Source organism: Ranitomeya variabilis, chromosome 3, assembly GCF_051348905.1.
Source record: "Ranitomeya variabilis isolate aRanVar5 chromosome 3, aRanVar5.hap1, whole genome shotgun sequence".
Classification (NCBI taxonomy): Eukaryota; Metazoa; Chordata; class Amphibia; order Anura; family Dendrobatidae; genus Ranitomeya; species Ranitomeya variabilis.
Genome location: NC_135234.1, coordinates 178,784,566 through 178,811,935, shown reverse-complemented (window position 1 = coordinate 178,811,935; position 27,370 = coordinate 178,784,566). Strand labels below are relative to the sequence as shown.

The following is a 27,370-nucleotide window of genomic DNA, read 5'->3' as shown; positions in this document are numbered from 1 at the left end:
TAGTTCCTTAGGCTGGCTCGAGACGTCTAGGAATTCAGGCACGTTCACCGGCTACTTCTAGTGTGTTTGGTTAGGTTCAGATTTGCGGTCAGTCCAGCTTGCCACCTCCCTAGAGCTTGTCCTATGTTTGTTACTTAGCTGGAGTAATTTGTGATCCTCAACCACTAAGGATCATAACACTCCTGTAGAGACTGTATGGTCTGGGCTAAGGCAGCAACGCTCTTAGTCAGCTCCTGCATCTGGAGGCGTAGTCCTGCAGGGGAGTCGTCTTCCAGGATCTGGGCATCGGCCTCGGCAGAAATTGGTGTGTCCGGCACCACCTCCTGGTGGTATGTGAGGGCTTGATGTCTGGGAAGTATGGCACGGCTGGGCTGTCACTCCGGCAGTACCTGGATGGCTTTATCTTTGAATTGCGCAAAAGTCAGGTCTGGATTCTGCATGGCCAGGAATTGAGCCATTTGATGACTGCACAGGAGCCCCTCGATGAACTGCTCTTTCAGGAGTTTATCTTCATCTTGCATGCTGTTTGGGTCACTCTGCTTGATGGCCTGCAGTGCCTCCTGGAGATTAAGGGCATAGTCCCGTAAGCTATCCTGCGGCCTCTGCTTGCACCCATAGAACATCAATTTAATTTCTGTAGCGGTGCGTGTGTCAAAGGAGGCTTTAAGCTTTGCAAAGACCTGCTGCTCAGTTCTCTTATCCGCGGCGGGCCAGGACTTCACTTCTCTCAGAGCCGCTCCAAAGAGTTGGCCTTTTATCATATGAACTTTCTGGGGCTCTGTCAAGGGATAGAACTCGAGCAGGCTGCAGATCCCTTCTTTGAAGTCAGTTAGTGTATGCGATTCTCCAGAGTATCGCGGGAGCCAGGCTGCTCCAGGTAGGTACGGCATGGAGAAGGGCATTATGGCTGCTGTAGCTGCGGCAGTATCCGGCTGGCTAATGAGGGTGGCAAGCTCTGTGGCACTTGGCGGTGGTACAAGGCCCGTGGCTGCATCTACTGCGGGGCTTGGAGGCGCCCCTGGGTCTGCGGCTGCGACTGCCGCCTCCCCTCCTCCCGAATCAGACATGGCCGTTCCTCCCCCCTGCTAACCTGCTGGAAGTCGGGATTCCTCTTCCGGAATCGGCACCTCACCGCGTCTTCTTGTTCTGCGTTCTTTTTTGCCGGCTCCACCCACGGAGCTATGGCTCCTCCCCTCGTGCGCCTTGATGGCGGATTTTTGGCGGCAAATAGCAATACACAGTCTTTGCAATAAATCACGATTCAGCACAATTCAGTCACAGTTCCAAGGCACACATGACCAGATTCTTCAGGCTTAAGTAGATCCTGTTCGTGACGCCAAGTTGGAGCGGCCCCCAGACGCAGGACGATGGGGTACTCGAATCCAGGTCTCTCAGTTCTGAGGATGTTACGGTGGCCCGACCCAGTCCGTGGTCCTGCTAAGGGGCACCCAATAAAAGGTGTAGGTGACAGTGTTGATCGCAGTAAATAACGAGGACACAGAGTTGCAGTCTCTTTACCTCTTTACTGAAGGCTTCAGCATCCGCAATCCAGAGCACTGCTAACAGGGCTGGCTGAGACCGGCCTGTCCAAAGGCACATCCAGAGATCCCTTTGCAGGTGGAAATCATTGTCCTTCCTACCAGCGCCTGTGTGTTGTAGTACCTCCCTGCTGAGCACCACGGAATAGTCCTCACAACTGTCGTGTATGTTTCTGTTCTTTCTCTCCGTCCCCCAGTTGATATGGATAGGACGCACCCGTATGACGGGGTAAGCCTGGAGCTATTTTATAGGGACCCTAGAGACGTCCCTCTCCCACTATTGCCTCCGTCTTTGTTAGGTGTAAAGGTGAGACAGCCAATCTAAAGTTAACTGCCCGGCCGTAGTTCAAAGTAATGCGTAGAGTCTCTTACTTCCTCGGCGTTCCGGCCGCCGGCTACGCACCTCAGAAGGATGTTGCTGATCTTGAGGCACGACTCCTTCTGGTTCTATCTCCTTTGTGCTGTGATCCCGTTTCTCACTTCTCCACAATATGCTTCGCTTCGTGTCCTTTCTTAGGAGTCTGATGCTATAAGGCACAGGCATGGCTCCGTAATGATCTGTCCTTTTCTAGGCCTCTGTCAGGATCCCGCCCCTGACAGGTCCTCTCTCGAGCTCTCCCCAGCTACTTTCTTCCTGACTTCCTATCCACCCCCCAGTTTTACCCATGTGTGAGGAGTGGCCTAGTAGATAGGACCTTTTTCTCCCCCTGGCGGCCGGAGTGTGAAGTGTAATGTGTGTCTGTGATACCTGCAAGATGAACACTTTTAGTGCAATCAGATGTACCATGACTCCCCTTAGTGGCGGAGCGACAGTACTGCAACAACCAGGACTCTGGGGCGCTGCACTACCATAAAGCGCCCAATGACGTCAGAGAAGACATGATTGATAAAATTCTGGAAAACTGCTGGCGCATTTGTCAGACCAAAAGGCATAACCAAATTCTCAAACAGTCCCTCTGAGGTGAGAAAGGCAGTTTTCCACTCATCCCCTCACGTATACGGATAAGATTGTATGCCCCACGGAGGTCTAATTTAGAAAACCACTTGGCCCCACACAGTTGGTTATACAAATCAGGGATAAGCGGGAGAGGATAAGTGTTCCTCACAGTAATCATATTTAGCTCTCGGAAATCGAGGCATGGGCGCAGACCACCATCTTTTTTTTTAACAAAAAAGAACCCAGCCGCCACAGGGGATACAGAGGGGCGAATGTGCCCTTTATGAAGACTCTCGGAGATGTATTCTTTCATGGCAGATCTCTCAGGACAAGATAGATTGTATAAACGGGCCTTGGGCAATTTAGCATTAGAAACCAGGTCTATAGTACAATCAAATGAGCGGTGTGGTGGTAAAGCCTCAGCCTCTTTTTCCTGAGAACACATCCTCAAAGTCTCTCAGGTACTCCGGAATACCCTCGAGACTGACGGATGACACAGACACCGAAATAAGGCAACATTTAGAACATTTAGGTCCCCACTTTACAATATCCCGGGACCCCTAGTCAATTATCGGGTTATGTAGTTGTAACCATGGAAAACCTAACACCAGTCCAGCCGGGAGATTGTCCAGGACAAAGCATGACATATGCTCCTGGTGTAAGGCCCCCACCTTGAGGGTAAACTCCTCAGAAATTAAATTAACCCCACTCTTTGCGATAGGTGAAGAGTCAATAGCCACAAGTTTAATGGGAGACTCCAGCCTAACTGTCCCTAACTTGTAAATGGCCACCAGTTTGAAGTCAATAAAATTCATGGAGGACCCGCAGTCCACAAAAGCCGAGGTAGCAAAAACACAGTCCATAACAGTTAGTTCCACTTTCAACAATATCTTTGAAAATGAAGAAAAAGGTACCTGTGAATCTGGGTGACCACCACGACAATCACCCAGATTCAGTCGCTTGTTAGTCAGTGAGCAGGAAGGACAGTCCATTTTCCAATGTCCAGGATCTCCACAGTAGAAACAGAGTTTGCCAAGTCGCTGATGTCTCCTCGCCTTTTCTTTGAGAGTGATGGCTCCCACTTCCACGGACTCAACAGGTGGCAAAGACTCTGGTTTACCAGGAAGAAAAGGAGCCTCCCGTTGCATGATTCCTCTCTCTCGTAACCTCCAATCCATGCAGACAGCCTGAGTCATGGCCTTTTCCAAGGAACTGGGTGAAGGATAGAGAGCCAGAGTATCCTTTAAATGTTCAGACAGTCCCCTCAGGAACAAACATCTGAGAGCTGAGTTGCTCCAGGAAATCTCTGAAGACCACCGCCGGAACTCCGAACAGTACCACTCAGCTGAGAGCTTACCCTGAGAGAGCCCCATAATTGTGTCCTATGCCAGTCTAATATGATCAGGTTCATCATATATCAGTCCGAGAGCATCAAAGAACATATTCACAGACATTCTTTCAGGGGCGGTCGGAGGTAAGGAAAATGCCCACGACTGCGGACCCTCCCGAAGTAAAGATATACTTATCCCCACCCGCTAATTCTCATCCCCTGAAGATCGGGTTCTAAGGGAAAAAAAAAAGTTTGCAACTCTCCTTGAACACGTGGAAATTTTTCTTCCCACCAGAGAACGTGTCAGGTAGTTTAACATAGGGTTCAGGAGAGTGCAGAAAAACATCAGTCATCTCACCTGACTTACTGACAGAGGGAGAGAAAACACCCTGAACTATCTTAACTGTTTCTGCAAGCTCCCTCTGCACCTGCTTCTGAGAGGTAGTCAAGGTTCTATGCTCCATGGATAATGTCTGCATCATCTGTGTCAAGTTAGTTATTTGATCAACCAAGGTATGCAGCAGATCCATGACCAGAGAGAGGAAAAAAAAAAAAAGTGTGAATCTCTTTTAAATGTTTCGAGGTCAGTGATAATGTCATGCTGCAGCAATGCAGGTATGTGCAGACTCCATGAAGGAGAGTGGGTGACAGAAAAAGAGGTCACACTTACCACACCGCAGCCCAGTGCATGCTGCACTGCGCCACCAGGTGGCGACAGAGAGTGGTCAAAACAAGCCAAGTCCGTAACAGTCGGTAAGCGTATAGTTTAAAGGGAAAAACAGAACTCGTGGTCAATTTACAAGCAGAGGGTCCGAACCAGCCAGGAGCAAAAGTACCAGAGACGTGAGACAGAGAACGAAGTCAGAGTAAGCCAAAAGGTCAAAAAGCCAGACAGACGTGTGGTAACAGAAACGGGAAGCAGGAGACAAAGTCAGAGTCTTAGCCGGGTCAAAAATGGAGGGGATACACACCAGAGTCAACCTAAAGGGATTTTCCCAAGAACAAAAGTTAATTTTAATTAATTGATCATGGAATAATAATAACTTCCACAAAGGGATGTGTTTAAATAAAATGTTCCTGTGCCGAGATAATCTTAAAAATGTGCCCCTGCTATGTTCTGTGTAATGACTAAGTCTGACCATACAGGGACATGGTCTGATCATAACACATCTCCTGGCCAATCGGGGAGGCAAAATAGAGTATACAAAAAAGTACAGCTAGGGATCGTAGCTGATTCTTTCTGTGAAGTAAAACATTTCCCTGCCTGTTTTAATATGTTTTACTTCAAAGAAAGATTAATTTGTAAACCAATGCTGGCATATCTGGCATACTCTCTTTTGATTCACTCCCCTGCCCAGGTGATGTGGTTTAATCAGACCATGTCTTTCTATGGTCAGATACAGCCATTACACAATACATAGCAGGGGCACATTTATAAGATTATCTCAGCACAGGAACATTTTATTTAAATGTATCCAATTGTGGAAGTTATTTTAATTATAAATTATATATGTCATGATCCGGGTCGGAGTTTGCTATTTTTCCCCTTCTCCGGCCTGGTCATGGTGGGGTTAACTATTCCTGCCTCTCTTTGATTTGGGAGTGGCTATTTATTGGTTTTCTTGCTGGCAGCTTGTGTCAGTGATAGTTTTTGGCTTGCTGAGACTGCTACCTGTGAAACCCCTGTGTTCCTTTTGTATCTGACCTCCCTTACCTGTACCTGACCTGTCTCCTGTGCCCGACCTAAGATTTCTTCACAGGTGTTCCATGGATTTAGATCTGGATTCATTGCTGGTCACTTCAGTACTCTTAATCGCTTTGTTTCCATTTATTTCTGGGCGCTTCTTGAAGTATGTTTGGGGTCATTCTCCTATGTCATGGGAAGACCCATGACCTAGGACACGTACACAGCTTTCTAGCACTGGGCACTACATTGCGACCCAAAATTCTTTGGTAATCTTCAGGTTTCATTTTGTGTTTCACACAGTCAAGGCGCACCCAAAGTCAGAGGCAGCATAACAACCCCAAAACATCTTTAAACCTCCACCACATTTGACTGTAGGTACTGTGTTCTATTTTTTGTAGGCCTCATTCGATTTTCAATAAATAGTAGAATTGTCACGACCATGAGGGTCGGTCAAGCGGATGGCACAACAAACATCAATAGCGGGATAGGAAAAGGGGGAGAAAGGTCCTAATACTAGGGAACGAGGGATGGGGCACCTCCTAACTCAGCCTGTGCCTATCCATAAGCTCCCCTAATGCCCTATGCAGGTCCTTCCCCTGCCGCCATCACAAACCTGGTCCCTAGCTGTCACTTCAGTTAACTCTGGCCAGTTCACTGGCTGGTAAGGAAGCTAGCCTCACCACTACAGATGATACAAACACACAGGAGATAGTGACAAGCACGAGACAGACAAGGAAAATACACAAGTCACTTAGTTCCAGTCACCACTGCCAAGCTCCACACCACAGAGGACATGGAAACAGGACCCTGAACTCCACAGAATTAACCGATTCAGCGCTGACACCAGAGAGTAACACACTACAGGGCTGGTCTACATAGAATAACTTTATCACTAGCAGTCAGCTGATGCATCATTTGACTATTTAAATGATGGTGGGAGTGGTCACCACTCACATTAGCTGACCTGGCAATGCAGCAGCTTGCAGCAAGGAAAACTGACATTAACCCTTGCTGGCATGAAAGCATAAAACATTTAAATTAAAGCAGAGCGAGAGCTGTCACAAATCCAAAAATGGATCAGTGACAAGAATGATGTGCTTCTGTGTCAGAAGTGAGATCCTCAAGGGTCTCCTGCCATAGAGTTTAATTCCATTCAAATGTCGACAGATAGCTCACATTGATACTGATGCACTCTGAGCTGGCAGGACAGGAATATCTTTGGAACTTGATTGGGGCTACTTATCCACCATCCTGACTGTTCTGCATTGCAACTTTTCATCATTTTATTCTGCAATCCACGTCCTGGAAGATAAGCTACAGGGCCATGGGTTGTAAACTTCTTGATTATGTTGTGCACTGTGGATAAAGGAGCATCAAGATCTCTGGAGATGGACTTGTAACCTTGAGATTATTGATATTGTTCAGCAATATTGGTTCTCAAGTCCTTAGACAGTTCACTTTTCTTCTTTCTGTTCTCCATGCTTAATGTGACATAGACACACAATGCAAAGATTGAGTAAATTTCTCCCATTTTTATCTGGTTTCAGGTATGATTTTTATATTGCCCACAACTGTCACTTGCCACAGCTAAATTTAAATAAGAATTATGTGCTTGAAGCAAAGTTGTTTACCAGTTGTTTGGTGCCAACAATTTGGTTCGGACCATATTTGCTGTTTTGTGTGAAATCATGTACAATTTGCATTTTTTTCAGTTTTTTTTGCGTTGTTCTAATGCATACAAAGTGGATAATCATGTGTATAGCAAAACGTGCAGTTGGAACAACTTTCCAGGAGAAAAACTTCATTTTCTGGAACAATTTCAATGGTGTCAACACTTTTGGCCATGACTGTATAATATTTTGAGCTATATTAACACTTTATGGACCAGGCAATTTTTCATTTTTGAAGTGTTGTTTCTTTCTTGCCTTCTTCCAGGAGAAACAACCTTTAAATTTGTCAATTGACATAATCATATGAGGGCTTGTTTTGTGGAATAAGTTGTAGTTTTGAATGACTTCATTAATTTTAACATTCAATGTAGTGAAAAATGAGTAAAAATTCCAAATGTGGTGAAATTGTAAAAAATGCAATTTTGCATTCATCCTGTGGTAAAAATGACTCTGAAACATGATTCCCTAGTTCAATTTGATTCCAGTAATATCAAACTTGCATACATTTTATTTTCTTTAAGTCATGTAAAAAATATTTTTTTGTTTGTGTTGCCATTTCACAAGACCCATCTGTTACCCATGCTCACATCACAGTGGACCTATAGTATCTAATGCGCTTGAACACTGGAGCATGTTCCATTGAAATTTTTCTGTCAGAGATTGACATGTGAATTTAAATGATTAACCCCTTTCTGACATCCGACGTATGACCATGGACAGGATAGTATGACGAAGCAGATCGGTCACTCACACGAGTGATGTGCGGACGATCGGGGCCGGGTGTCAGCTGATACTCACAGCTGACACCCGGCACTAAGTGGCAGGAGTGGTCACAGACCACATCCAGCACTTTAACCCCCAGAACACTAAAAATCAAGCAAGATTGCAGCATTCTGGTGGCATAGAGAAGCATCATGCGGGGAGGGGGCTCCCTGCATGCTTCCATCAGACACTCAGAACAACGCGATGTGATTGTGTTGTTTTGAGGTTTTCCCTGCCTGCTGACCCCCAGATCAAAGATGGCCGTGGGGTCCTTCCGGGTCCTGAAGGGAGGTGGCTTCTCAGTGCTTGCTAAGAGCATGACCTGAGAAGCCTCCTTAACTGCATGTCAGATCGCTGTGCAAAGTGTCAGATCAGCGATCTGACTTTATATAGTGATGTCCTACCCTGGAACAATGTAAAAAAAGTAAGAAAAATATTATGCTGTGGAAAAATATTTGAAAAAAAATCCTAAATAAAGAAAAAAAATATATCGTTCCAATAAATACATTTCTTTATGTAAATAAATAAATAAATAAAACAATAAAAGTACATATATTTAGTATCGCCGCTTCCGTAACGACCCAACCTAAAAAACTGTCCCACTAGTTAACCCCTTCAGTGAACACCGTAATTAAAATAAATAAAAAACAAGGCAAAAAACAATGCTTTATCATCATACCGCTAAACAAAAAGTGGAATGACACACGATCAAAAAGACGCATATAAATAAACATAGTATCACTGGAAATGGCGTCTTGTCCCGCAAAAACTCATCTCTCTCACCCACAAAGCTCTCCACAGTTCTGCACCGCCTTATATCTCCTCTCTCATCTCTGTCTATCGCCCTACACGTGCCCTCCATTCTACAAACGACCTAAGACTAGCATCCCCCATAATCCGAACCTCACACCTCCGTCTCCAAGACTTCTCTCGTGCTGCGCCAGCTCTCTGGAATGCACTTCCCCAGACGATCAGACTGATACCTAGCCCCGACCTATTCAAGCGCGCTTTGAAAACCCATCTCTTCAAACAAGCCTACCACACCAACTACTCAGTAAACTAACTTTGCTCTGTTCCCTCCTTCCAAATATTACTCTGAATCTACACCCTACTATTCATCTGTCTCCACACCTTCCATACACATGATAACTGCACTTGATACTTGACTATTGCACTTAAACACACGGGCTGATGACCGGATCATGCAGCTTTGTATGAAAATCCCTATTTATTATAATTGCCAGACCTGAAATAACAATCACTTTTCACCTATTGTGTCCCCCCATTTCCTTGTAGATTGTAAGCTTGCGAGCAGGGACCTCACTCCTAATGTCACTGTTTAAATTGTCTTAACTCGTACCAAATTTATTGGTTGTACATGTCCCCGCTTAATTGTAAAGTGCTGCGGAATATGTTGGTGCTATGTAAATAAAAAATATTATTATTATTATTATTATTATTATTATTATTATTATAACCATTATAACTCCATAACAAAAAAAAAAAATAGCCTCCAAAATTGTGCTGATGTAAAGAAGACATGTGGGAAATGTTACTTATTAAGTATTTTGAGTGACATATCTGTGTGATTTAAGGGCATGAAAATTCAAATTTGGAAAATCGCAAAATTTTCAAAATTTTTGACAAATTTCTTTTTTTTTTTAAAAACAAATAAACGCAAGTAATATCAAAGAAATTTTACCACTATTATGAAGTACAATATGTCATGAGAAAACATTGTCAGAATCAGTGGGATCCGTTCCAGAGTTATAACCTCATAAAGGGACAGTGGTCAGAATTGTACAAATTGGCCTGGTTATTAACATGAAAACCACCCTTGGGGGTAAAGGGGTTAACAGCAGTAATTGGAGCAAAGCTGCTGGCTATTTGGAAAAGCCAACATCAGATGCATGTAGAGAGAGTTCAGCTCCTCAGCTTGCTTCAAATGCTATCAACCCTATTAGTCTATAAATGTTAAATGGAGACTGTTAGCACAAACTGACTGTTTAAACCAAGTAGAAGTGCTTGATGCTTCTTTGGCAAGGCCAAACTTTTAAGTGCACCTTCCTAGCTGTTTGTTTTTTCTCTATCTCCACCCCCTCTTCTTTGATTGATACTTTTGGCTTTATAGAGCGAGAGAAGGTTGAAGACAGATGTAAAACAAGTAGGTGGCAAGGTGCCCTTCAATGTTTGGCCAAATCAAGGTTGCACTGAGCACCTGTACTTTATGTGAACAATCATTCTGTGCTGACAGACTCCTTTTATTAGATTAAGGGGAACCTGTCCATAGGATCATCTCTACAAAGCTGTCTATATGGACACGCTGAATAAAATGATTCCCTTGATATCTGAAATTTAATGTCTTATTACAGAGATATCCATGTTTTTCTTATATGTAAATGAGCTGTTCAGAACTATGGGTCAGGCACTGATCTTCATGAAAATGTGTCTCTAGTGCTTATTTTAAATGAAAGTGGGCATTACCAGTATTGGACATGACACTAACATTAAAGTAGAACTTAACTTTGTCTCCATACAAACACATTTGCTACAACTCTCTCACTGTTTTGCTGTATTGCAACACTGGCTGCCTGTGAGATGAAAGCTGAAGCAAAGAGAGGAACTTGCAGATGTGTTAGTTATAATCACACACAGCTATGCAGTGAGATCAGGAGAGCAGAGAACAGTCATTACATATCACACTAGTAACTCCCCTTTCATATAAAATAAACGCTGCTGACGGATTCTCATGCAAATCTGAGTCCTGACAATAGTGCTGGACAGATCATTTTCATCTAACAAAAATCATAGATCTCTCTGAAATAAGACATCCAATGACCTACATGCCCAAATTGACAAGTTAGGAGGATTGATCCTACTGACAGATTCCCTTTCATTGTAACATTTATTTTGTAGTTTCTTTGATGATGTGCACACACTGTGAGAGAGCAACTACAGCTTTCACGTACATCAGATCTAAGATTTATCCCAAGGAGGGGAGAATAAATAGGAGGGTGTTCCAGCTTCTTAAACAATTTTTTATCAAACTTTATTGATCCACATTGGGAATGAACAAAAAACTCCATACAAAAAGTGAACATCTGGGGTTAAGGCTTTAATCCCAGAGGTTCACTTTTTGTATGCAGTTTTTTTTATTCATTCCCAATGTGGATCAATAAAGTTTTAAAAAAAAAAATAAGAAGCTCTAACACCCTCCTATTTATTCTACTTATCTCGTCTTGTCTTCATGAAGTTCTGTGCATCTGTGGGTCTGGCGAGCTGGCTGTGGTCTTGTACCATTTTTTTTTCTTTTACAGGGGAGAATGAAGCAGCTGATGATTAGCATAATCCCGTGGCATAAAAATGTCATGACAGCCATGGAAGAGTCAGTGTTGACACCACTGGAATGGCACCAGAGGTGAGTATAGCTGTTATTATTTTGCTTGGGGGAAACAGTGATTGAGATGGGGTTGTCTGAGTAGTGAACAATCCATTTAACTGTGCATGTATAGTTTTGAAAACCTATTTTTGTTGTCCAATTTGACAACCATACATACCTGTGATGACACAGCATTTAATCTTAATTTTCCAGATGTAAATTCAATAGGCCCATTGAAATACAATATTATCTTTATAGCGACTTTTTAATTTGTGTTTTTCTTTGTGTTTTGGTTAAGAAATATGGACTATTGTCATATTGTCTGAATGTTGCCACTTGAGTTGATGTTTGTTGTAACTAATTGTCTGTTATCCCTGAGGACAGGGATGCAGGGTCATGGAGCAATAGATGTTTATTAATATGTTGATTACACATTTTACCAGGCTAGTTTGTTGACCTGCAAAACAGAGAAGAATGAACTATGCAGAATGATTACATACTTAAACAATGAGAGTTAAACTCATCCCACCTTCCCCAGTGACCTGTGGATGATGAAGTGAGCCACTGATGTGGGTATAAAAAGATTTCTATAGCTCTGCAAGAAGGATTAAGTGACTTCCAAGAGCAACAGCCAGGATAGCATGGCTCTATCAAGAGGGATGCAGATTAGATTTGTCTTTTTAATGGATGTCAGCTTAGGGGACCACAGCCCCAGTTGAAAGAACACAGATCTACTCCTTTGACCATCACTTATCCCAAGGATACATTTGGAGAAACCAGGATTTGGACCCTCTGGTCACCGGAGTCCCATGGACATGAATGGGGAAGCCAGGATTGGGATTCTTTTGTGACCTAGCTGCATGGAGATGTTCGGAGAAGCCAGGTTGGGATCCACCCTACATCACCCAACCTTGTACCTCAATGGACTGTCAGCTTCCTAAGCTTGTCCTTGCCTCCTCTCTGTTGGTGTGGGGGGACACTGGTGGAGGCAGTCAGACCTGGAAGCCCCGGAGTCGCAGCTGCTGTAATTCCGATGAGTCAGCAGAAGGGTGAGACTTTGAGAATTTGCACCGCCTTGGGTTTTTTGCTGGAATTAGTCTATAGGTTATTGTCAGTTGGTGGTTCAATAAAGTATTGCCACTCTGTTTTACCCTCATCCTGTGTTGTCTGAGTGGTATTATGCCAACAGGAAAAGGAAAGTGAACATTCAGTTGGATGAGCCCTAGTCCATGTGGTCTTGGGCCAGCCTACCAGAGCTCCCACAAACCCCCTGTGCCTCCACTATAACGCACCTGTAATTCTCCAGGTACTGTTTCACAAAATCAGTAGTTTTGTTGGATTATAATCATATGTATGTATGCATAACCAATTATACCAAATTATATAATGATCACCATTTTTATATGTAGATTGAAACAGTCATTAAAGTGAATTATTCAGCAGGATTCTTGTCACTTCCACTTCCCCAAATTGTTTATGTGCATATGTAACACTTTCAATGACAATTGCAGCCATACTTTTACCTACTCTGTCCATTTCTCTGTTATTGAAATTATATGCAAATGAGGCCGAAGAGCTATTGTAGATTTGGTGCCTATGTCACTGGAGTACTATTCCCCACCTAGTGCTGCCTACTCCAGCCTTTTCGCTGTGTCACTTTACATAAAAAGATCAGGCTTCAGCTCTTCTGCCTAAATTGCATATCAATTCAAATACTGATTTCTTAGTAACAGAGGAATAGACTGGCCAAGTAAAGGTATTGCTGGATTTGTCTTTGAAAGCGTGGATTTTTGTCAGCAATTGAAAGTTTTGTGTTTTGTGAAAGCTATTATAAGACAAAGACCATCAAAAAGACACAAGGTAATCATACATAATCAGCAAGGTTTCTCCCAGACTAAGCTTTCAAAAAAGACCATGGTTTCAAAATGTGCTGGTCAAGCTCTTTTGAAGAAACACTAAGAAAAGGGCAATTTCAAGAACTGAAGATTCAATAGTCAGCCAAGGAAACTTACTATGTTAGATGAAAAAATAATTATTAAGCCATCTTGGACATGGAAGCAAGGCCTAAGTGACTCAACCATGTGCAAAAATCTAAAAATTGGGGTGTAAAAAAAAGCAGCAGGTGCTCTGGACTGATAAGTAGTGATGAGCGAGTATACTCATTGCTTGGTTTTCCCGAGCACGCTTGGGTGATCTCCGAGTATTTGTTAGTACTCAGAAATTTAGTTTTCACTGCCTCAGCTGCATGATTTAAGGCTGCTGGACAGCCTGAATACATGTGGGAATTCCCTAACAAACAGGCATTACTCACATGTATTCAGCCTGTCTAGCAGCCGTAAATCATGCAGCTGTGGCAACAAAAACTAAATCTCCGAGCACTAACAAATACTCGGAGACCACTCGAGCGTGCTCAGGAATACGAGCAAAGAGTATACTCGCTCATCACTACTGATAAGTCAAAATATTAAATATTGGCTGCATCAAAGAGCAGCTTGTTTGTGTGTTTGCAGGCAACAGTGAAGCAAGGTGAATGTTCCCTTACAATTTCAGGCTGCTTTTTAGAAAATTGAGTTGGTGACTAGGTCAGTATTAATGGTGATTCCAATGCTGGGATATATCTATCCATCATGAAATACCATCATTGAGACAACTAATTGACTCCAAATTTATTCTGCAACAGGATATCATCCCCAAACATGCAACCAACGTCATTAAGAACTGTCTGCAGTGTGAGGAAAACCAAGGAGCCCTGGAAGTGACATTATGGCCCAAACAGAGCACATAATCAAGTCAGTCTATGAATTTATGAAGAGACAGAAGGATTCGCATAAGCTTATACACTGACAATCTGTGATTATTTCCCTAAGATGTTTGGAACAAACTTCCTACTGAGTTCTAAAAACTGTGTGAAAGCGTAACTAGAAGAATTGATGCTGTTTCGAGGGGTAAAGGTGATCACACCTAAAAACGATTTGATTTACATTCACTTTACATTTTATTGGATGATAAAAAGAAACTATTACTTCTATTTTGCAAAGCATTCTTACTTTGAAGCATTTTTTTCTGCAAACTCTCTTAAATTGTTGCTCTGTACTGTACCTTCAAACAAGATTTTTTGCTGATAGGTGAATGGTTTGGCCATTTAAAAGTATCATTTGTTTTATCTTGTTGAGAGCTACATGAGAGAACCTAATTTTTAGAGATTCTTTTTGCTTGATTCTTTTTAGAGCTGAGAAGATTTTAAAAAGTAAAAAAAAAACATATGTATGGAAATTCATGTGATTACATCGAATGAGACGTAACAGCTGACTATGATGTCTGGTTGCTGACTATGATATGACTTACATTGCTCCATAATGTTATGACATTATTATGTTGCTCAAGGCCTTGCTGGTGCTCCAGGTTCTGACGAGCGAAAAAAAGACTAGAGGGAGGGACCAAGCCAAAAGAGGACTTTGTCAGTGAGTATAATGTTTCTTTTATTTTTTAAGCCCTCTGGTTAGTATACTCAAGGGTCTTGTGAGACATCAGAGCATATTAAATGTCTTTTACTGGCAATTGCACTTGATTCAATAAATTCCCTGTTGAAATAAAGTCTATCTGGCAAAATCGAAGTTTATCAGATTCACTCTTTTCTAGTGCTTTTTAATTTTTGTTCTTTGCTTACCATATTTCAAGATGTTTGGCAAGAGTTTACCGGCTTTAAAGAAAACATCAATTTCTGACACTGACATGAGTTACCAATGCTATACAGAATGTGTCAACATAAATAGACATCAAAGTGGATGCGATGCTTTTGCAGCCAAAATAAATATCATGCTAGTATTTTTATGTATCGGAGTTGATTACATATATTTAATATTAGTTATATCAGCAAATATGCCTTAACAAGAAAACTAAAGTTTTGTAACTTAGTAATAAAAGCTGGGCTAGCTTTGGTTTAAAGCTATTTCTGCCTTTAGGTCTATAAACAGATCAGAAGGAGATGTTGAAGACACAAATGATAAGTTCCACACGCGCCATTGCTTAAGGCCTCCCTTAATAAACCAGCATGACACTGTCAATGAGGATTTGGTTTATTTTCCCATTGACTAACTCAGCATGCTTCTGTCAATAGGGATTTTAGTAAACGATTTTGCTTAAGAATTAATTTATTCCTTAGTTCACTTTCAAGTTGAAAGCTCCTATCTGTGTTTTACTTTCAATAGACTTTTTTTCAGATAAATCTGTTTTCAAATTTAAAAATTCTGATATTCTTATGAGAGTGTAAAAATATATGAGCTGCCTATAATATTATTTAGTGCAATGTTATCCTTATAATGTAGCATACTGCACAGGATGATAACTATAGTAGAGGTAAGGGTTGTAGTTGCACCTGGGCTCTGGAACCTTGGTGGTGGGGTAGAGTGGTGTCTAAAAGTTCCTTTGGTCCATTTAAAAGCTCATCATTATAAAAGAACTCTAAACATTAGGATCACTTTGGAAGATTTTGTATTTAGGGCCCACAAGCTACCAGTTTCATTACTGATGCTGCAGATACAGTGGCATGTAAAAGTTTGGGCTCCCCAGGTAAAAATTACTTTTTTGTGAATAGTTAAGCAAGATGAAGATGATATTATCTCTAAAAGGATTAAAGTTAAAGATAACGCATCTCCTTTGTATTCAGGCAAACAAAAATAACAATTTGTCATTTTTACATTTTAAAAATTACCAAAAAGAGAATGGGACAATGCAAAACTTTGGGCACCATGAATGGTTAGTATATTGTAGCACCACCTTTTGCAAGGATCACAGCTTGTAAATGCTTTTTTTTGCCAGATAAACGTGTTTCAATTCTTGCTTGAGGGATTTTCATTCATTTTTCCTTAGGAAATTCTTCCAGTTCTATGATATTCCTGGGCCGTCTCGCATGCACTGATATTTTGAGGTCTAGCCACAGGCTTTCAATGATGTTCAGATCAGGGGACTGGAAGGGCTATTGTAAAACCTTCAGCTTAGGCCTTTTAAGATAGAATATTGTAGATTTTGACATGTGATTAGGTTCATTACCCATTTGTAGAAACCATCCTCTTTTCAGCTTTGGGGCCAAACAGTTCTATTTTAACGTCATCGGTCCACATGACTTGTTTCCAAAATGCTTCAGGATTGTTTAGATGTTCTTTTGCATACTTCTGACACTGAATTTTATGAAAAAGACACAGTAGATCTTTTCTTCTGATGACTCTTCTATGAAGGCCATATTTGTGCAAGTGTCTCTAAACTGTTAAACAATGTACCACAACTCCAGTGTCTGCTACATCTTTCTAAAGGTCTTTTGAAGTGAAGCGGGGGTTCTGATTTGCCTTTCTAACAATCCTACAAGCAGTTCTCACTGAAATTTTGCTTGGTCTTCCAGACCTTATCTTGGCCACCACTGTTACTGCTAATTGTAATATTTTAATTCCATTTTGAACTGGGGAAATGGCTACTTGAATATGCTTTGCAAAATTGTTATAACCTTCTCCTGCTTTGCGGACCTCTACTATTTTAATTTTTAGAGTGCTAGGCAGCTTCTTAGAAACCAATGGTTGCTGTTTTTTGGCACAATACTAGAGAAGATATGGTTGTAGATGGTATTGTGTAAGAACTAAAGGTTATATAATCTTTTGGTAAGTAGTATTAAGGCATATGATAAAATATTGGAACTGGATTTTAATTACTTGAATGACTAGAATTAAGGTCATATATAGTTACCAGGTATATATAAACACCGAGTTGTAGTTTTAAAGTGTATACAGAGTGGCTTGTATAGCCACATGTAGATGGCAGAGGTCCAACAAAATAAAGCTATAGATTTTGTTTATTCAAAGACCAAAATGCTGAAGTACCCCCAAGCAGTGATCCCAGGGTGCCTGGTGACTTTCTCTTACCTGGTAAAAATTGCAAATAATACAACAGAATACTGATATATGCTAGAGAGGAGAGTATCTGCCCAAATCTGAATTTACCAAATAGTGTGGCTTTTTCTTGGAAATTCGATGTGTTGTGAAGTTATTCTGCATGCATTTTTACTCTCTGGTGTAAGACGTAAAACACCAAAAAACATATATTCACCTCACGGCTCACCTGTCCAGTCCCTTTGGTATTTCTGCCCTCTATTCAGTCCTCAAAGCTGCCTCTTCATTCCTGTGTTGCATCCTGTATATCCCATTGCATCCCCAGCTGCTGACAGAGATGTGAAACATGCAGTGACCTCCGAGACTTGGTTGTCACCGAAATCTATGAAGTAAACTGGCTGAAATTATGACTGCAGAAAGAAGAGGCCCTTAGGACTGGACAGGGGCCAACAAGAAGCATTGCCAGCTTTCCGGTCCAACCTTTTCCACTGTCACATCAATCACTTGTTCATTGTAGACCAAGACTCCTAACCCTCATAAAAAATGAGAATACCCCAACGGATTTGCCAGAAAATCTTTAGTTTTCTTTCAGAATCAACATGTCTATGGGATACTGTGCTGCAAAATACTCCCACAAATGCGGTTCATTGATTTGCTATCTTGCACACCCAAACAAAGTAATTTTCCTAGCAAATTCATTCAAGACCATGTTGCAAGCACGAACACACCCCAATAAAAGTCTTAGGACCAAAGCTAAAGTTGATGAGATCAATATAAATGATTTTGCATCTGATGGCTTTAGAACTGTATAGCACCAATGTGAGGAGTACAAAGAGAAATGCATGGTGCGTACAGTAAAACATGGTGATGACATTATCATAATATGGACTGTATGAGGCCTTCTGGATGTGAGAGCTACATTTTATTAATGGTATCATGAATTCACAAATGTACTCCTCTATTTTGAAAAAAAAAAGATGCCACCATCACTCCATGCCCTCAGTAGACATGTGCTTTTCCAACATGACAATGATCCAAAACACACATCTTAGGCCATTGTTGCATTCCTGAAGAAGAAGAGAGTGAAAGTGATTCATTGGCCAAGTATGTCTCCTAATCTTAACCCAATCAAATACCTGAAGAGACAAATTGATCATCACTCTCAATCCACATCCAGGTTCTATAAGTGTTTGTTCTTAAAGAGTTGAAAAAGATAGTTGTTGCAATTTATCTCCAACTTGTTCATTCCATGCCTAGAAGATTTGATGTTGTCCTTTAACCCCTTCACAACATGTGTCATACATGTACAGCACATGTCGTGTCTCTCCCTTTGATGTGGGCTACGGTGTTGAGCCCACATCTTTCCCAGCACGTCAGCTGTTTTGAACATCTGACATGTACCCCTAACCCAACCCATTGGCACCTGTGTCACATGACTGTGGGTCACTGATGGGCTGGCAAGACATCCCTGAGCATGCAGCAGACCCCTGTGGTTATTATTGCCAGATTGCTAGGAGCATCGCCCAGCGGTCCGCGATCATTGCAAGTGAGCATTTTTGCTACACAAAGGTGATCTGATCATCGCCTGTGTGTAGCAGCGATGATCAAATTATTGCAACTTCTAGTCTCCCATGGAGACAGTTGAAGCAAATGAAAAGTAAAACAAGTTTTAAAAAATATATAAAAAAGAAAAAACATAAAAGTTAAAATCACCCCCCATTCGCCCCATTCTAAATAAAACAATAAAAAATTATGAAAAATACACATATTTGGTTTCACCGCATTCAGGATATCCCGATCTTTCAAGATACAAAAAAATAACCTGATCGGTAAAAGACGTAGCAAACAAAAAACACGCCAGTATTGCGATTTTTTGGCCGCCACAACATTGCATTAAAGTACAATAATGGGTGATCAAAAGATCGTATCTGCACCAAAATGGTTTTAAAAAGAACGGCAGCTCGGCAAGCAAAAAATAAGCCCTCACTCTTCCCCAGATCATGAAAAATGAAGATGGTACAGGTCTCGGACAATGACGCAATTTTTTTTAACAAACTTTGGATTTTTTTTGACGACTTAAATAAAAATGAACCTATATATGATTGGTATCGACAAACTCATAATGACCTGGAGAGTCACATTGGAAGGTCAGTTTTAGCATTTGGTGAACATGGTAAAAAATGTCCAAAAAACAGTTGTAGAATAGCACTTTCTTGCAATTTCAAAAAACAATTGCCTGGAGCAGTGCAAGGAGAAGCCAACTGGGGGTGGCATCAGACTAATCTTATCTCTGGGTTATGGTTCCCGGACAGATCTACTAAATATGTCCTCTCTGAAATGCTAGAGAATTTAAGAGAAAAATATACCTTGCTGCAGTGTTGCAACCAGGCTCGGATTCATGCTGCCTGTGGTTTGGACATCATGAATTATATATTCATAGAATGTTAGGCTATGTGCACACATAGAATGGTCCTCTACGGATTTTTCCGCAGCGGATTTGATAAATCCGAAGGGAAAAAACACTGTGTTTTTCCTGTGGATTTATGGCGGATTTACCGCTGTTTTTGTGCGGATTCCACTGCAGTTTTCTATTATGGAACAGGTGTAAAACCGCTGCGGATTCTGCACAAAGAATTGACATGCTGTGGAATGTAAACCGCTGCGTTTCCGCAGGATCCGCAGCAAAATCCGCATCGTGTGCACATAGCCTTAGAGTTGGAAGGGACCTCCAGGGTCATCGTGTCCAACTGCCTGCTAAATGCAGGTTTCAGTAAAACATCTCAGACAGCCTCTGAAGGAAAACTCACCACCTCGCGCAGCAGTCTGTCCCACTCATTGAATTAGCTGACAGGTTCTCTTTAAACTTCCCATCAATCCATCTCATCATATCGTGTAGTAGTTTTATTCAACATATTTGTATTTGTAGGAGCAGTGTAAATTCTCCTACCTCATTCTATGATTAGAACTTGAAAAGATTCCATTACTGAGAAAATCTACTTAACCAACTGGGAAAGAAACTGAAAATCCAATTTGCAGAGGTTAATAAAAATGTTATAATTTTTTTTAAAACCCAATAACTAGCATGTTTATTATTACACAGGCATCTTCACAAAAGTAAAGACAAAGTTAATCTGCTGCAAACAACAGCTGCAGGGCCTACTCTGTGTGACCGAGATGGATGCCTCCGAGGTATAGCTTTCATTAGTTGACTAATTCGAAACAAGGTTTACAGTTGTTGATTTTGATTTAAAGCAACACACATTTCTTGTGCGTCGAGTTTTTCTCTTTTATGTTGCCTTTTGTGAATGAAGTGGAATATATAGTATAAAATCATACTTCTACAGATGGATTTTATCACTTGTTGAAATGCAGTGAAGTTATATAAACCACCTTCAGTGTTTATATTGAGTAGACATTAAGATATACTAATACTGGATATTGCTTTAAAAAACATTGATTATGTGCATTAGTAAGTTTGGGATTATAGTAGTTGCCATAAATTATGCCATGATTAAGACGTCAGTCGCGTCAGAAGAACGCTGCCATATGTGCATAATGCTGTAAGAAATTATAATTAGTGTTGAGCGATACTTTCCGATATCGGAAAGTATCGGTATCGGAAAGTATCGGCCGATACCGTCACAGTATCGGAATCCAATCCGATACCGATACCCGATCCCAATGCAAGTCAATGGGACTCAAGTATCGGACGGTATTCCTGATGGTTCCCAGGGTCTGAAGGAGAGGAAACTCTCCTTCAGGCCCTGGGAACCATATAAATGTGTAAAAGAAAGAATTAAAATAAAAAATATCGCTATACTCACCTGTCCGACGCAGCCGGGACTTCAGCGAGGGAACCGGCAGCGTTGTTTGTTTAAAATTCGCGCTATTACTTGGTTACGTGAATTCCCGGCTTGTGATTGGTCAGGTCGGCCATGTTGCCGGGACGCGGACCAATCACAGCAAGCCGTGACGAAATTACGTCACGGCTTGCTGTGATTGGTCCGCGTCCCGGCAATATGGCCGCCCTGACCAATCACAAGCCGTGACGTCACGGGAGGCTGGACACGCGCTCATTTTAAAATGGGCGCGTGTCCAGCCTCCCGTGACGTCACGGCTTGTGATTGGTTGCGCCGCGGTCAACCAATCACAAGCCGGGAGGCTGGACGCGCTCATTTTAAAATGGGCGCGTGTCCAGCCTCCCGTGACGTCACGGCTTGTGATTGGTCAGGGCGGCCATATTGCCGGGACGCGGACCAATCACAGCAAGCCGTGACGTAATTTCGTCACGGCTTGCTGTGATTGGTCCGCGTCCCGGCAACATGGCCGACCTGACCAATCACAAGCCGGGAATTCACGTAACCAAGTAATAGCGCGAATTTTAAACAAACAACGCTGCCGGTTCCCTCGCTGAAGTCCCGGCTGCGTCGGAGAGGTGAGGATAGCGATATTTTTTATTTTAATTCTCTCTTTTACACATTTTAACATTAATGTTGTTGCGATACCCGATATCCGATACCACAAGAGTATCGGAATCCCGGTATCGGAATTCCGATACAGCAAGTATCGGCCGATACCCGATACTTGCAGCATCGGAATGCTCAACACTAATTATAATTTATTTTCGAGTGGTGTACTATAGGATATAACCCTTCCTTTTTTTTTTTTCTTAAATGATGAAATAAATTCACTGATTTTACTATATTCCTGCTGGATTCATCGTATTTTTCCATAAATTAGTTGTTACATCAGGTACCAGTGAGTTTACAACATGGAATGGTCACAGAAAGTTGTTATTAACGGTCTTTATTTTCTTCACAAGAGTCGCAAATAGGGTTGAGCGAAACGGATCGGACAATTTCAAAAATCGCCGACTTTCGGCAAAGTCGGGTTTCGTGAAACCCGACCCGATCCCAGTGTGGAATCGGACATGCTGTCGGCGATCTTCGAGCCAAAGTCACGTTTTGTATGACGCTTTCAGCGCCATTTCTCAGCCAATGAAGGTGGACGCAGAGTGTGGGCAGCGTGATGATACAGGTCTCGGTCCCCAACATCTTAGAGAAGGGCATGACAGTGATTGGCTTGCTTTCTGCTGAGTCACAGGGGCTATAAAGCGGCGTGCACGCCGACCGCCATCTTACTTCTGCCGAACTGAGCATAGGGAGAGGTTGCTGCAGCTTTGTCAGAAGCAGGGAAATTGTTAGGGAAGAAATATTAACCCCCAAACCGCTTGTGCTGTAGCGATTTCCACTGTCCAACACCGCCTTTTCTTTGCAGGGACAGTGGAGGCTAGATTTCTGTGCATCAGCTCTGTAGCTTATAAGGCTCCTTGATAGCTGCATTGCTGTTTGTACGCCGCTGTGCAAACCAACTGCTTTTTTAAAAGCAAAAGTCCTGTTGCTCCTTTCTGCACAGTTCTATTGTTTATTTGTCCCCACTTTTGTGTGCAGCAGTCCTTTTTATTGCTGGCTGCCATACTTGTCCTGAGATCATTGTAGGGAGATAGTTATTGTAGTACAGTCCCTTTTTTTTATATGTCTTCCAGCCACTTTCTGCCACTTATACTGTGTAGTGTAATACAGTGGGCCTGTTTGTTTTTTTTTGCAGCAGTCTCCAACACATAAAAAGGGAGATTTATATTGCCACTAAGTGCATCTGGGTCAGTTCTGTTTGGCGTATATCTGCCAGTCACTTTCTGCCACTTATACTGTGTAGTGTAATACAGTGGGCCTTATTTTTGCCGCAGTTTCCCACACAAAAAAAGGGAGATTTATATTGCCACTAAGTGCATCTGGGTCAGTTCTGTCTGGCGTATGTCTGCCAGTCACTTTCTGCCACTTATACTGTGTAGTGTAATACAGTGGGCCTTATTTTTGCCGCTGTCTCCCACACATAAAAAGGGAGAGTTACATTCTCAACAAGTTTACATACACCTTCTACCTTGCTTTACAGTACCATATAATGGTGGATAGTTTGTTTACACTTTCCAAAAAATGAGGAAGTCTGGTGGAAGAGGCCGTGGGCGGTCATTGCCAGCTGGTAATGATGGTGGTGGTGGTGGTGGTGGTGGAGGAGCATCTGGTGGTAGTGGGAAAAGTAAAATAGCACCTAAGTCTCGAGTTATTGAGCCAGCGTCATCGTCTGGCTACACAAGACCTCGAAGGTTCCCTTTTCTGGGAGTAGGAAAACCGCTTTTAAAGCCGGAGCAGCCGGAAAAAGTTTTGGCTTTCCTTGCTGACTCAGCCTCTAGCTCTTTCGCATCCTCTTCCGAAAGTTCCAAATTTAAAAGCAGAGAGTCGTCAGTGAATGTTCACGGTCAGGAACAAGTCGCTTCTTTGTGTCCTTCACCCAAAGCAAAAGTGAAGGATGCGACAGGTGACACTACAGTTTACTCCATGGAGCTCTTTACACATACCGTGCCAGGGTTAGAAAGGGAAATAGTTCACAGCCCATTACAAGATGAATTGGACATGGAGTGCACAGATGCACAGCCACAGCTAGATTTTTATGCTGTTCCATTGACTCAGATCACAACATTGCCCTCGCAGTGTACTCAGCCAGAATCTGACCCTGATGAGACTATGGTGCCCCGTCCCGAACGCTGTAGCACCTTACACGGTGACACAGAGAAAGGTGCACAGGACATTGAAGAGGAGGTGATAGATGACCCAGTTGTAGACCCAGATTGGCAGCCATTGGGGGAACAGGGTGCCACTGGCAGTAGCTCTGAAGCGGAGGAGGATGAGCCGCAGCAGGCATCAACATCGCAACAGCTTTCATCTGGCAGGCCCGTATCAGGCCAAAAACATGTGTCGAAAACAAAACCAGTTTCAGGACAGCATGGCCATCCGGTGAAAGCAGCACAGCGTGCAATGCCTGAAAAGGTATTCAATAGTAGGAAGAGTGCAGTGTGGCAATTTTTTAACCAAGATCCGAATGATCAGTGCAAAGTTATCTGTAAGAAATGCTCAAAGACCTTTAGCAGAGGGCAGAATGTCAAAAATGTAAATGCAACGTGCATGCGTAGACATTTAACCAGCATGCACTTGCAAGCCTGGACTAACTACCAAACGTCCCATACCGTTGGTGCATCTGCTCAGAATGAATGTAGTCAGCAACGCTACATTGATTCCCTCACTGTAAGCCCACCGGTTAGGACACCACCAGCTGCAAATGTGAAGGTATCGTCGCAAGGCCAAAGCAGTTAGGGAATCACAAGGTTTTTGGTAGGAAACACTGTAGGTAGGTCAACATCGAGAACACCATCACCATCACTCTCTCAATCTGCCATGTCCACCACCACCGCTTGTTCCACCATATGCAGCTCTCCAGTCCAGCTTATCCTACAAGAGACTCTCATTAGGAAAAGAAAGTGCTCACCCTCTCATCCGCGTACATAGGGTTTGAACGCCCACATTGCTAGACTAATCTCATTAGAGATGATGCCCTACCGGTTGGTTGAAAGCGAAGCTTTCAAAGCACTGATGGCCTATGCAGTACCACGCTATGACCTACCCAGTCGACACTTCTTTGTGAGAAAAGCCATCCCAGCCCTCCACCAGCATGTCAAAGACCGCATTGTCCATGCACTCAGGCAATCAGTCAGTAGAAAGGTGCACCTCACAACAGATGCATGGACCAGTAGGCATGGCCAGGGACGTTACGTGTCCATCACGGCGCACTGAATTAATGTGGTGGATGCAGGGTCCACAGGGGACAGCCATAGTGGGACAGTTCTGCCTAGCCCAAGGTCTAGGAAATAGTTGGCAGTAGGCGTTCCACAACCCTCCTCCTCCTCCTCCACCTCCAGAAGCAAAAGCTTGTCCACAGAGCACAGTCACCCTACCACTCCATCCGCAGCTGCCAGTGTTGCACACGAGGTGTCCCATTATGGAACACCTAGTGGTAAGCGTCAGCAGGCTGAGTTGGAAATGAAGTGTTTGGGCGAAAACAGACACACCGCAGAAGTTTTGGCCGAGTTCTTGCAGCAAGAAACTCAGTCTTGGCTGGGCAGTGTACATCTTGAGGCAGGCAAGGTAGTCAGTGATAACGAAAGGATTTTTATGGCTGCCATAGCCCTTTCAGAACTGGAACACATACCTTACCTGGCTCACACCTTGAACCTGGTGGTGCAGTGCTTCCTGAAAAGTTATCCGGGGTTACCATCCCTGCTCCTGAAGGTGCGAAGACTTTGCTCGGACATCCGCTGGTCGCCCGTACACTCTAGCCGTATGCAGAACCATCAGCGTTCGCTGAAGCTTCCCCAGCACCGCCTAATAATCATCGAGGTTGCAACAAGGTGGAACTCCACACTGCACATGCTTTAGAGGCTGTGCGAACAGAGGCATGTTATAATGTATTTGTGGGAGGATACACATACACGGGCAGGCAGTTGGATGGCAGACATGGAGTTGTCAGGTGTGCAGTGGTCAAAGCTACAAGACCTCTGTCAAGTCCTTCAGTGTTTTGAGGAAAGCACATGGCTGGTAAGTGCAGATGATGCCATCATAAGCATGAGCATCCCACTAATGCGTCTGCTGATGCAAAGTTTGACGCACATTAAGGAGCAGGCGTCTGCAGCCGAGGAGGAGGGAAGTCTTGTTGACAGTCAGCCACTGTCTGCCCAGGGAACTCTCCTGGATGAGGTGGCGGATGAAGAGGAGGAGGAGGAGGATGATGGGGATGAATATTTATGGGAGGAGGAAGCTTCTCAGGGGGCAATAGAAACTGGTGGTATTGCAAGGTCAGGTACAGGGTCTTTGCGGGAGACAACTGATGTTGATTTGCCAGAAAGTGCTCCTCAACCCAGCACAAGCAGTGAATTGACACCTGGAACATTGGCCCACATGGCTGATTATGCCTTGCGTATCCTAAAAAGGGACCCCCGCATTATCAAAATGATGACCGATGACGATTACTGGTTGGCCTGCCTCCTGGATCGACGCTATAAAGGGAAATTGCAAAATATCATGCCACATGAGAACCTTGAGCAAATATTGGTTACCAAACAAGCAACTATTGTAGACCATTTGGTTCAGGCATTCCCAGCACACAGCAGCGGTGATGGTTCTCACACGAGCTGCAGGGGGCAACATGGTGTTAGGTTACGGGTAGCGGAACGCACCAAATGAATATATAGATTTTATTATGATAGATGCGTTCGCAGCCTGGGGTCCACCGTGCAGGAGAACCTGCTGCTAGCAAATAGCGGAACTAAATGGCGGTGTTAGCTAACTCTGTTACTTCACAGAGCAGCCGTGAACTCAAAGCACTGTGCCCTGTTAGAGTCCACAGAGGCACAGGCTAACTGCCTAAACAAGAGCAGTAAGTGGTCATGCATGCACACGAAACTCCAGCATTCTAGGGGCTTATTTCGGCCAGGTCCCTGAATACCCAAGCATACAAACTCCTCGCCGGAGGTGCCAGCATTCTAGGGGCTTATTTCAGCCGGGTCCCTGAACACACTCATACAAGACGACACTGGTGCAAAGTACATAAATAAAGAGCAATACTAGCGCATGGCCGTGCAGCCATGCGAGCCTTAAATAGTAGCAGCACGAACAGGACCTTCCTGGAAGGACCAATGAGAGGCTGCCACAGAGCGTGAGCACCTACAGGACATTAGCTGCAGTGTCTGATCATGTGACCCTCGATCTCCACTGAGAGATCTTACTCTGGGCATGCTCAGAACGAGAAAAGCAGGACTTAGTCCCAGAAGCATCTGCTCGCCGCTGCCCAGCACTGACTTCAATGGCAGAAGCAGGAAAAGCAGCAGTAACTCTCTGTACCGAGTCAGACTGAGCGAGATGCTGGGACCGATGTCTCCGCTGAGCAGACTCCACTGCGGCAGGAGAAGCATGGGAGACTGCAGCAGAGATGGCTGAGATTCCCCCTGTGCAGAGACGGGAACTCGACCCCTAACACATGGCAGAGTTGTTAGAGGTGCACAAATCAGTGGCGTTGGACACAGGGGTTTTATGACCAGGTTGTGGAGTGATTTTGCAATGACCGCAGACACGACAGGTACTGCTGCATCCATTCACAGTGACAGGAGACAACATTTGTCCAGTATGGTTACGAACTTTTTTCCTCCCTTATCGATGTTCTCCCTCACCCATCATTCCTCTTTGATTACTGGGCATCTAAAATAGACACCTGGCCTGAATTGGCAGAATATGCATTACAGGAGCT

General features: G+C 43.2%; 1 long non-coding RNA gene across 1 annotated transcript in view; it reads left to right on the top strand.

The window, feature by feature from the left end:
• The window catches only part of LOC143818051 (uncharacterized), a 102,060-nt gene extending 89,836 nt beyond the window's left edge, over window positions 1-12,224 (top strand). The window contains exons 3-4 of the long non-coding RNA XR_013224283.1: window positions 11,242-11,342; window positions 11,747-12,224. This is a non-coding gene — a long non-coding RNA (uncharacterized LOC143818051). The remainder of the gene's footprint in view (window positions 1-11,241; window positions 11,343-11,746) is intronic.
• The last annotated feature ends 15,146 nt before the right edge of the window (window positions 12,225-27,370 follow it).